This window comes from Paramisgurnus dabryanus, chromosome 5, assembly GCF_030506205.2.
Source record: "Paramisgurnus dabryanus chromosome 5, PD_genome_1.1, whole genome shotgun sequence".
Taxonomy (NCBI): domain Eukaryota; kingdom Metazoa; phylum Chordata; class Actinopteri; order Cypriniformes; family Cobitidae; genus Paramisgurnus; species Paramisgurnus dabryanus.
Window position 1 is genome coordinate 38,690,522 of NC_133341.1, and position 12,940 is coordinate 38,703,461.

The 12,940-nt window shown below is 38.7% G+C and overlaps 1 protein-coding gene across 1 annotated transcript in view; it reads left to right on the forward strand.

The window, feature by feature from the left end:
- Positions 1-12,940, forward strand: part of LOC135774117 (astrotactin-2-like) — a 387,641-nt gene that overhangs the window by 197,390 nt on the left and 177,311 nt on the right. The window lies entirely within an intron of this gene.

The window sequence follows — 12,940 nt, forward strand, 5'->3', positions numbered from 1 at the left end:
GATTAGGTTAAAAACAGCGGTTCTGGCTCAATGCGATACAATATAGCCTAAATCCTGTGAGATGTTGAGTTTAGGGTAGGATTAGGATAAAAACAGCACCTTTATCTGGTGAGATTTCACGACATTTTGCCATATCGTTTTGCCATCTTGCGTGATTCTTTGTGATTATTAGTGATCCAATTACAACCCTGTCTTGCAGTCCACAGTCAGACCCATCTCCATTTTTTGTATATTTTGAAATATAAAAAAAAATTATATATATATATATATATATATATATATATATATATATATATATATATATATATATATATATATATATATAAGCTTTTATATTCACATGGCATTAGAAGGTTTGAAAAGGTTCAAATTAAATATATTTATTTTAAACTGCAAAAACATACTTCATAAAATTCAATATTTTGCCAGGAAAATATAGTTAATGTAGTGTGGGTTGTAAAATTAGAAATGTATTTGTTGTGCCTGAAATATATTTTGAAATATATGTTAATAATATAAACCAAATATTTTTTTCAATTAAAAAATATACACAATTAAGTTTTACTACCTACAAAATGTATTTAGCATATATTTAAAATATATTTTTGCCCAGGGAATTGTCTAGTTTTTTGCCATATAGGGGTGAACCGATAAATGCACTATGCACTTATTATACGTGGTCTATGACTTTTTTGAATCGCACTGCCCATATTATTCACAGCTATTTTATGTACTACGGCTTTTGATCACTAGGTCCTTATCGATCTGAAATCACTGTTAGTTTGAGTAGTTTATAACATGCATTGGAAAAAGCAACACTCGTCAAATATAATCATTATAAATGTTCTTTATTATCATGGTTTGAATAACACCAATATAAACAAATCCTTAAGCCAATTCCTGGAGCTGCGTGTCATAGCTGGGTGTGTATGGTCCTTCGTCTGCATCGCATATTGAGTTTCTTCACGAGAGCGCCCCCTTGCTTTTGGATGTAGCGGCATTTCACAGTAATTCATTGAGAAGCATAGCGAGCATCATCGGCTGATATATCAATGCAACCCCTAATATGGGACACAAATGTTGTCCATGCAGGTTAACGTGGTTTGCCAAGGTTTCTGATCGCTGCTATCATTTTATAACACGCACCCACACACTTCATGGTCGTATTTTGAAAGACATTTATTTGCCTGTGACCTTCGACTGTAATCTACAGCTCCATGTCTCAATCAGGTTGAGTTGGTTTGATAAGCTTGCCAACCCGTGTGGATCACGGGATAACACAACCCCACTGTGTCATCAAGGGCTCACGGCTTATAAGTCTCATGCTTGACATTTACAGTTATTGTTGTGAAATCTGTTTCTGATCTGATGTCTTGTATTACGCTCACAGTTACACACGACAGCATGTGTGCTGCTGTCAGACCGCTGATAATAAAAGTACAGTCTGGTAATGAGACGATGATCGACAGACAGACATTTCATATTTCATCTACTGTAGATTCATATTCTTGTGTTTTGGCAATGTAAAGTAAAGCTATACACCTTGTTTATACACCACATCTATTCTGTCTCTAGCGTCTTTAAAAATAGTTTTAGTGGTGTAGGTCTCTTGCTTGCATTTATTTTTTTATAAATGTAATAATTCACACTCGGTTCTGTGACCTGACATTTTGAAGCATCATCCACCTCCTCTGCCTCTTCTTTAACCGTCCTTTCTTTAAAAATGGGAGGAACCCAGATAAAGAATGGATCTGTACGGTAGGGTGACCCGTGTTGGAATATATCCCCAATGATTTTAGCACATGAGTTTGCTAATGCACTGTCAGATATGAAAGATACTGCCGTGATGTGGTTTACTGTATAAAGCCACCTAAACAAACACTAAAGGTTAGATTCATAAATGTGAAGGTGAATCTGGAAAACCAAGAGAAACGGCCCGTTAAAAAGTGCTGCATAAGCTGAGCGGGGTGAGAGAGAGAGAGAGAGAGAGAGAGAGAGAGAGATGTTTAAAAGAGGATTAAAAAAAAGAAAAGATACCTTCGGTCATTACCAAGGTGAACTTATGTTAGTAATGTTATCTAAAGGAACAGATGGGTAAAAAAGGACAAAAGAAAACACAGACATACTTCTGCAGGGAAAAACAAATCTAAAGCAAGTTTGTGACTTTATTTTGAAAGTATTGCATCATTTGGTGTTTGTCAGGAGTTATATAAAGTGTGTGATTTATGATCCCAAACATAAACATCAGTTTCCAATTGTGTCAGAGAGATTAACAGGAATATATCCTCCTGCAACATCAATATTGTTTGTTTGTTCTGTTATGAAGTTATTGTATTTGCATGTATGCAGATGCTTTTATCCGACTTATACCATGCATTACATGATGTACAGTTTCTCAGTATTGTTTGGGATCAATGACCTTTGATCTTTGTGCTGCTAACACAATGCTCTACCCACCAAGCCACAAAACTTTGTCAGAAGACAGGTGTTGAAGAAGACAGACTAAGCTGAATTATTCCTGTACTGACCTTGTGTAACCTCAGATGGTGTTTGTTGTGGATCTATTAAAGTGATCTGGTAGGTTTTGTTTTAGGATATGGACTATGTGACTGTGAGGGTGCAGAAGAGAGTTTTGTGTTTTTAGTCACTGTACTCAGATCAGTTTCTGTGAAGCGTGTATACCAAGGGGCAACCTTCCAATTTTGATCGTGAAGTGAAGTATTGAAGTGACTTAAACTGTAATTCATTGACAGGCCGCTAGAGACTGGTTCCAATAGGGAGTCAATTCCCATAGACTGTAGATGTTAACTCTTTCCCCGCCAGCCAGCGTCAACGTTTTTGTGATTTTTACAAAAGTTGAATGCCTTCCAGAAATTGTTCTTCTTTAAATATAAAAATATATCAAATGAAAGAACAGACCCTCTGCTTTCAAACAAAAAAAGTTTCATCCTACCTTGATTACTTCTCACCTTTTAAATATGGGTAGGTTTCTTTAAAAACACCACATTTTGAGAAAAAGCTGAGATAATTTTTTTTTTTGAAGGACTTTTGATCAGAGTACGAACTCTGTGCATGTTTTGAGGATCCCTCTGAATCTGATCTCTTTCACGTGAGGCGTTGCTTCCGTGTTGTATAACGCCGGATTTCCACCAACTGCGTAGTGGCTGCAGATAGGCTTCGCTGCGTTACGGCTCCGCACTCAGCCGTCCGCCAATACCCACCATTTCCGTATTTGTTGCAGAGCGGCTGCGTGCTGAAGTGACGAGGACCCATGAGGTTTCGCAAATTCACATGATGATCGCGCAATATCTAGTTCTGTCTCCGCCCATTATGACGTTAAATTATGACGTTTTTCTGGACCAGCCCAGATTATTATTTTATTATTTTTATATAAAGAGTACAAATACATTCAGGGAAAGAAAATCATTGTTAAATTACAGACAATTTGAGTAACAATAAAAAAATATAAAAGATAAATAAACATCATAATCAGTAATTGGTTTGCATGAGGTTAAGCTATACTGTCGTAAATTCTATACATGGGTAAAAAAAGTGCATAATTTAAGCCACATCTTTAAATAAATCATCATAACATTTCAAAAATAGCATAATTTTTTTTTATAAGTCTTAGAGATGAGACAATGGATCTTATTACAGAGGGGATTTAAGCCATTTTTGTTTGTGGATGAAGAATTTAGCATATAAAACATTTTGGGATATTACCAGCCCAGATCACAACAAGAGTTCTCGCAAATTCAGGTATGATCGCGATAAAGTCATGGCTCCGCCCTGCGGAGCTGTCCGGCATCCGGCCAAAATAGAAGCTCTGCGTATTGTGCCGGAGGGCTGCGGATGGCCGGAGCTGTGACAAATTTGGAACGCAATCATTGGAAATACACACATAGGGCCCTATCTTGCACCCAGCGCAATTGACTTTGTCAGTGACGCATGTATCATTCGTATTTTGCGCCGGCGCACAGCGGGGTTTTTCCCTCCACAGATGCACGTCAGCAAACTAGGGAATGAACTTGCGCTCCCTGGGCGGTTCAGCGCAAAAAGGAGGCGTGTTCGCGCGCAAACCATCTCTTATGCTATTTTGCAGTTTCAAAAAACAATTGCGCTACTAACCAAAAAAAAACTAGTCTAAAGTCAGTGGCGCGTTGCGCGTGGTTCATTATGCTATTTTAAGGGCGCATGCTTGACCATAATGTATAGCGTGCACAACGCGCATACACTTTGCTTATCTAATCTACACAGATGCAACAGTTATTTTTGCAAATCATAAATTGTTACACTTAAAAATATTAATACACGAGATAAGGGGAATCATAGTGGTGAGCATTGTGGTGATAGTTTTTATTTATTCTCATGCAAATAACGATTAAAATATTTTCATAACTTTGTTGTGTGGCTGTATTACGTTTATTTTATGTAAATAATAGTTAAAATGTTTTCATAAGAAACCTTAATGTATATGAACTTGATTTGTAAGAGTACTTTGGGGTTGGACCTTGCTTGCGTTTCTTGGGTCCGATTTCAAAGCCCCCAAACCCTTTCAGCGGTGAGGGTGGACGCAGCGATGTCCTCTGCTGGCGTCAAGTCCTGAGGCAGATCCACCTCCCGTTACACGGCGTGCCCGATTTATGCTGGCAAGCGTGGGATTCCCCCGTACAAGGACGTCAGTCTCCTCGGCTGTGAACCGCTCCTGGCGTGCGCCTGGTAAATCCGTCATAATAATAGCAACCCGCCATGGAACTTGCGCCCTTGCGTTTAAAGGGAATGTTGGCTAGCGTTCTGATTGGTTTATTTGACGTTACGCCCAAACCACACCTATGAATAATGAACTTACTTCAGACCAACCCCTTATTGATTTGCGCCCGACGCAAGAGTTATTTCTCACGCCGGGAAAATAGCAACAGCGCCCAAGATCCGCCCACAAACTCACTTGCGCGTTGCGCTTCGCACTTGCGTTTCAGATCGTTAAAATAGAGCCCATAGACTTGAATGGAAACCGATTGACTCCGCCGCCGTTCTGCAGCAGATCCGCAGCCTTTCCGCAGTCGGTGAAAATCGGGGGTAAGTTGCAGAACGTCCGCCACCTGGTGGATAATATCGGTATTGCGGATAGCCAAAAATACTTTTCATTGGCAGGTAAGCATCAATCCATCAATGGCGAGGAAAGAGTTAAAATACCCAACTTTACAGCAAGATACTGTATAATATGTTTACAGCCTGTTTTTGGTCTATAAAGCTAATTTTGCTTTATAATAATAAATAAATATTAAATAATATATCTTTGGAGACAGCCATTAGATTACATCGCCATATAAAATGGCAACAACATACGCTTATGAACCATAGAAACCAGCATGGTCATATTTATATAGAGATAGGATAATGATAAACATTTTCAACATTTACAAAATAGCATTTGTATTATCTATTCACAAATTCCTGATCTTAATTTTTCCCGCTTCTTGTCTTTCATCTACACTTTTATTTCTACAGTAAGTTTGCTTTGTTGTTGTGGCTGGCAGTGCGATCGAGCTGCTTGCCGCTTTTGTGACGTGACATCACGCAAGTTAGGCCTACATACTGTATTGTAACCTTAACAAAGAACCTAATAAAATATGAGCATATTCCAAAATATTTAACAAAAGCTATAGGGCAGGGTTCCTCAAATCTTACCCTGGACCCACCTGTGATTTTCTAGTGATCATAAAGACCTTGATTTGCTTTGCTTGTGTGTTTGATCAGGGTTAGAGCTAAAGTCTGCAGTGCTCCGGACCTCCAGAGAGAAGGGGACTGTAGGGAAATGCGTGCAATATACATGGGTTTTTATTTTGTTTTTAATTAAGTGACAATTACTTTACCCAGTTTTAAGATGACCCGTGCATGACAATGGCTTCACATCACATAATTTTTATGCAGGTTTACACAATGAATGATTACAGAAATATAAACAATAAAGCAAATTAGCAGTTGCACATTTCTCCTGAATCACTGCAAAAATAAATTCATATCAACATAAGTTTTACTTTAACTTAAAATAATTGATTCAATTCATTTGAACTTAATTTGGTTAAACTTGTATGCAGCACTGCAACATTTTTTACAGTGAAATGGGTGTATATATTATACTTCTAGATGTCTACAGAGTCAAACGCTTAATATTTCAGCAGTGTTGTATAATTTGGCGAATTATTTTTTTCACTTTATTGTAAAGTGTACATATTTACAGTACTGTACTGTAGCTAGAGTGTTTATGATGACTGTAAAACAGAGTTGCATAGATGTATATATTGATTTCCATCAATCACTGGTGTATAACAGTGGCTCAGCCTTGTTTATGTGACCCGTTTAGTCTTTAGATTTATTACCGGACACATTTAATAGGGCTAAATAAAGCTCAGCATTTACACAGTGACAGGATCACTACAGCAGCATCAGGCTGAAGTTTAGCGGCCCTTTCATTTGAAAAATTGATTCGGCCTATTAATCAGTCTGCACGTGGCGATCTGTGTTTTACTTAATGGATCATGCGCTTTATTTATGAGCTTTAAATGCCATTTTCTCAACAAAGATGCAAAAGAGACTCGTCATAAAACCCGAGTCAATGACTCGGAGAGCAATTTCCTATAACGCTATGGAGCGCTTTCAGAGTGATGGCACGAAATCGCTGATTTGCCAGATGCCTTTTTTCCCTTTCTAAATGTTTGGGATGTAAGTGGAGCTGTGCAGATATTGTTATGTTAATGAAAGTGATTTTGAGCTTAGCTTCAGGCGAACGCTTACTCTGTGGTCTCCTCTTCTTCCTCTTCTGGTTCACTCCTCTTCCTCTTATTCACACTTTTGAAGATCTGCACACATGATGTCTGGTGAGAAGAGGAGCAGATTAAAGTGAGCTGGCAGTGAGCAATTTCTTATATGCATCATACTGTATGTGTGGCATACCTCAGTATATTACATTGTATTATTAAACATGTCTTTATGATATCTTTAATGTCTAATCGACTGTTATCCAGTTAAAATGTTTCCAGGTAAAATCAACTATAAAAAAAAAAAATTAAAGGTTGTTCATTTTGGTTAAGCAGTATATTGGAATGCTACTCATTTGTTTAGTAGTTTGTTCAATCACAATTGTAATACTGACATAAATAGTATTTGATGTAATCTTTATTCTTTAATACTAAACCCAGTTAAGAAGCTTAACTGCTTACTCAGTTTACTTAAGTAAATTAAGTAACTCATCTTAATTATTTCATGTGTGTTGTGGCAACATCAATCATTTTTATTGACTAACTGAAACTGTAAGGATGACTGAGTTCCCAGCATGCTTTGCTTTCATAACAAATGAAGACAGTAAAAGTTTTTAAGCAAGATGAATGTTATGGGGATGTGTTATTGTTTGTTTTTCTTTAATGTTACAATTCAGAAGTTTTCTTTTAGGTATATTTTTTTGTTTCCCTTAGGTTCAGGACGAACATGTTCATACCATTTTGGCATGTATGCAACTTTACTCAATGTATAAATCATGTGCAAATACTCATGCATTTATCAACCTGATCTTACGGATTTCCGTGTTATAGTCAAATAATATTTTTCTCATTTATCTGTGTCTTTGTCACGGATCCCCGCATTTACTCAATTGTTTTTCCTATTTTCTGTCATTTTCTCTTGGGTTTGGGGTTAGAACGACTTTCTGTTACATAAAATGACATCCTAACCAAAACCAAACTCTAACCCTAACGTCAGGCGACAGTTGTTTAAAAATAGGAAAAACAATCAAGTAACCAAAACGTAAAACTGACACGGAAAAGAAAGTCTGTGGTACGGACACAGAAAAATGCGGAGGTCCGTGACAATGACACGGATAAATGAGCAAAATATTCCGTGACTATACCATGGAATTTTGTGAGATCATGTTGCTTTAATCTTACTTGTGCTTCCTGTCAGCACCATTCATTATTGTAAAAAAAAAAGAAATATTTATTTAAAAAAAAAAAGTCCAACAAAAGCAAGTGAAGTTAGCTGGCTCAACACAAATCAATTTAAATAAAATAAGTTGAGTGAACATTTCCCATTTTTACAACTCCCACGGTTTGAACTTTTACAATTCCCACAGCTTATGTTCAAAGAAAAAAAACTATTCAATTGTGTGGAAATAGGTGTAATAAATTTATTAAAGGGGCCACGACATGAAAATCTGACTTTTTCCCCAGTGCTTCTTTCAACCTAGAAAATGTGATCAACCCAGTAACTTAGTTTTGGTAAACCATTCTCTGCAAGCATTTGAGAAAAAAATAGCTAATTGAAAATGTCTCTCCCCTTGTGATGTCAGAAGGGGCCCTTATTATAATAATACCGCCCCTTAATCTGCACTATCCAACCACAGAACTGACATTTACTGCAAAGAGAGAGAAAATAATTCACAGCAAAATTAAGTTTCAATTGCAACAAACCACCGTCATTGTGATCCGAGTTTGCACTTAATCCGCTCATTTGCATTTTAAAGGACACACCCAAAACGGCCCTTTTTTGCACACACCTACAAAGTGTCAATTTTAACATGCTATAATAAATTATTTATATGGTACATTTTGAGATTTATTTGACATCTTAAAAAAAGTCTTGTGCCATGGCCCCTTTTTAAACCAACATGCTATTTTTGAGTGCACAACATTCACATATTCTGTAATGATATGTATAGAAAGATAAAACTTTCATAATCTTATACTGTTATGAATTTATATAGATGCAATTTGCTTCTATAATGCATCACAAAGTTATAACTGCTACAGTAGGCAATGCTTTGTGCTTTGAATGTTTGTCATCTCCTTTATCATGGCTGGCTAGAAATAGATTTCATTGTGTTCTCACAGCCGGTCAAGTGTAGCAGGCTTTGTGTTCTTTAAATTAAAGAAAGACTACACTTTTGTGGGTTTGTGTTTCTAGCATGTTTATATAATAGATAGCATATAATAGAGTTATTTGAAAGGGAAGTGTGTGTGGTATGACAACAGCATTGAATGGCAAATTTATTCTTAAATAAAGTTTGTTGTTTTTTTACAAAGATGTATAATCTGGAAATTTTTTTGGTAACACTTTACTATAAGGTTCATTAGTTAACATGAACTAATAATGAACTGCAGTTAAACAGCATTTGTTAATCTTTGTTAATGTTAATTTCAGCCATCACTAATACTTTATTAAAATCTTGTTAATGTTAGTTACTGCACTGTGAACTAACATGAAGAAACAATGAAAAGCTTTATTTCTATTAACTAACATTAACAAAGATTAATAAATACTGTAACAAATGTGTTGCTCATTGTTTCTTCATGTTAGTTAATACATTAACTGATATTAACTAATGAACCTTATTGTAAAGTGTTAATTTTTTTTTTATGTTTGCCTTTTTATAGTGGTCAAAAAGATATTCTCTAAATCTGATTGGTTGAGCAGTGTTTGAAGGTGTGGTTAAAATACAGATACATGTGACCATGTGTGTTGTTGATTTACAGCCAGATTTACTAACCGGGGCACCAATGGGAGTGGTAATATCTGCTGGTTATTTACTAAAAAGGCACAAAATTAAATAACAGGCGCAACAGCTGATTTCAATAATGACCAACAATCTACTAAGAGCAGCGCAAATAAGTTCAACCCAGTCTCACGAAATTTCGTTATATAGTAACGTATTTTTTTGATTCTTTTTTGTGCTATTCTCAAAAAAGAATCAAAAAAATAAGTGACTATATCACGAAACTTTGTGAGACTGGGTAGCAGCGTTCAGGGTCACAAATAGCTGATCTGATGAGGTGCAGGTGATCTACTAACACCTGATGAGCTTAAGCTCAGCACCACGAACATAGCAGCTAATGAAGCCATAGGACACTGAAACAAACTGCAGGACAAAAAAATGAAGGTTTACAAGAAGTTTTTGAAACACCTGCTATTGTGTGACAACTTCTAGTGACTCCTCTATTATTTCCTCCAGCAAATAAAAATTGCATGACTTGGCAAACAATATTTTTGAATAATAGGCTGTTTCTCTGGCATTCCAAATAAACTCTTACGTGATAAAAAATCCTCTGCATTGTATCACACGCTCTCTGATCTCTGCAATGCCTCTTCTATCAACAATAATTGCAGCCATTTCAAGTGCAAAATGATTTTTCCGCCTTAAATAATGACGCAAATACCAATAATATCACACGCCCAAAATAACTAGACCACACCTTTTCAGCGCTAATTATCCACTGCACATCTTATGTAAATCCCGACAGTTGTTATTTAATGCTAAAATTATGGTTTGCACTGGCACAAGCTGTTAGTAAACCTGGCCTTTAATTGTTACATCGAAAAAGTATATATATATATATTTTTTGTGGATAAGCTATTGAACTGTATTGTTTGATGCAAAACCCAGATGCAAAAGCTGCTAAACATCACTAAATGAGATCGATTATACGTTCATCAAATAACTTTGCTTCAAACATGAACGTTGTTGGAGAAGCATCAGCAGTGATGCCGGTAAATAGACAGTGGTTTTATTACAGCCTATCTACATGTACATGTTCTTAAATATAAGTAAATATAAATCAAAAGTCAAGTCAGTGATTTGGAAAATGCTAACTTAAGCCTGATAGCACTAATTGCACGCGATCCCACCATCCCTGCAAAACGCCATCCAAAGCCACGGCTCCTCCAAAACACATGAACACACAACAGCACTGAAGCGTAACAAAGTGTCATAGCATTCGGTCCAGTGGTCCAACATTTTATGGTCCTACACTGCAAAAAAATATTTTCAAGAAAAAACATTCTTAGTATTTTTGTCTTGTTTTCAGTAAAAATATCTAAAAATTAAATTAAGATGCTTTTTCTTGATGAGCAAAACGACCCAAAAAATAAGTCAAATTTAAAAATATCAAAAATATCAAATTTAAGTGATTTTGTGCATGAAACAAGCAAATAAAATCTGCCAATGGGGTAAGCAAAAAATCTTGAACATTTTTCTTAAACACTAAATTCAAGAAAAATTCACTTAAATTTGATATTTTTGGGTCGATTTGCTCATCAAGAAAAAGCATCTTAATTTAAGAATTTTTTGATATTTTTACTGAAAACAAGTAAAAAAAACGTCTCGGGTTACTAATGTAACCATTGTTCCCCGAGAAGGGAACGAGACGCTGCGTCGCCGAAGCTACGCTATGGGAACGCCCTCTGCGTGATTGCGTCTGAAGCACGTATGTCAAATCAGTCCAATGGTCAAGTGACACGTCATAGGCGGGTGACGTGGGAACCAGGAAGCTATAAAAGAGCACCCGGCAAGCCGACTTCAGCTAGATTGTGCCGAAGCAAGGCGAGACAGGGATGCAGGGAGTATGGCAGGGAGACGCAGCGTCTCGTTCCCTTCTCGGGGAACAATGGTTACATTAGTAACCCGAGACGTTCCCCTTCGAGGGAACTCGAGCTGCGTCGCCGAAGCTACGCTATGGGAACGATGTACCAAAACACCATACTACCAAATGCCTGTCTGTGTGTAAAAATGCGCACAGCTTAAGACATGAGCACCTGGGCTCCAGGCGTAGCACCAACATCTAACTCGTAAAACCGAACGAATGTGAGCGGAGAGGACCAGCCTGCCGCATCACAGACATCCTGCATTGAAGCCCCTAGCCACAAGGCTTTGGAGGCTGCCATACCCCGAGTAGAATGAGCCCTGACGGCGATGGGTGAAGGCCGTCCAGTGGTCTCATAAGCCAGAGAGATAGCCTCAACTATCCATTTACTGAGTGTCTGCTTGGTCGCCGGCAGGCCTTTCTTGGGCGAGCCAAAGCACACAAACAGTTGCTCAGACCTTCTCCACAAAGAAGATCTGTGAACATAGGCATCCAGTGCTCGCACTGGACACACCAAGTTAAGCTTTTCCTGATTCCTATCCCTAAATGGGGGAGGACAGAAGGCCTGAAGTACAACAGGTCGTGGCACATTAGTCGGTACCTTAGGCACATAGCTGGGCCTTGGGTACAAGAAAGCCTTAACCATCCCCGGTGCAAATTCAAGGCACGTAGGGGAAACCGACAGGGCCTGAAGGTCACCCACTCTCCTCAGAGAAGTGACTGCCAACAGAAGTACTGTCTTAAGTGCCACAAACTTGACTGGAACGGTCTCAATGGGCTCAAACGGAGCCAAGGACAGACCTTCCAGCACCACGGCCAGGTCCCAAGCTGGGACCCTGGGTCGGACTACAGGCCTCAGCCTCCGAGTGCCACGAAGGAAGCGAACCACCAGCGGGTCTCTCCCAAGGGACTGCCCGACTAAAGGAACATGGTAAGCCGAGATGGCCGCCACATACACCTTCAGTGTAGAAGGAGATAACCCTGCGGTGAACTTTTCCTGCAGAAACTCCAAGACTGTACCAATTGGGCAGTTCACAGGGTCGTGCAGGTGTTTGCTGCACCAGGAAGTAAAGACTCTCCATTTAAAGGCATAAAGCTTCCTCGTGGAGGGAGCTCTGGAGTGAAGAATGGTCTCGGCAGCCTCAGCTGAGAGACCAGATTCTATGAGTCTGGCCCCCTCAGTGGCCAGACCCACAGTTTCCATAACTCTGGACGGGGGTGAAGAATCGAGCCACCCGCCAGAGAGAGGAGATCCCTCCTGACGGGTATTTCCCAAGGCGAGCCGTCGAGGAGGGACACCAGGTCCGAGAACCATATCCGGTTCGGCCAGAGTGGGGCTACCAACAACAAGCGGACGTTGTTGCGACGAACCCTCTCCAGAACTCCCAGGAGCAGAGCGATCGGGGGAAAAGCGTACAGCCGTAGCCTCGGCCACGGCTGAACCATGGCATCCAGTCCCAGCGGTGCTGGAAGTGTGAGAGAAAACCATAGCGGACAGTGTGTCGTCTCTCTGGACGCAAACAGATCCACTT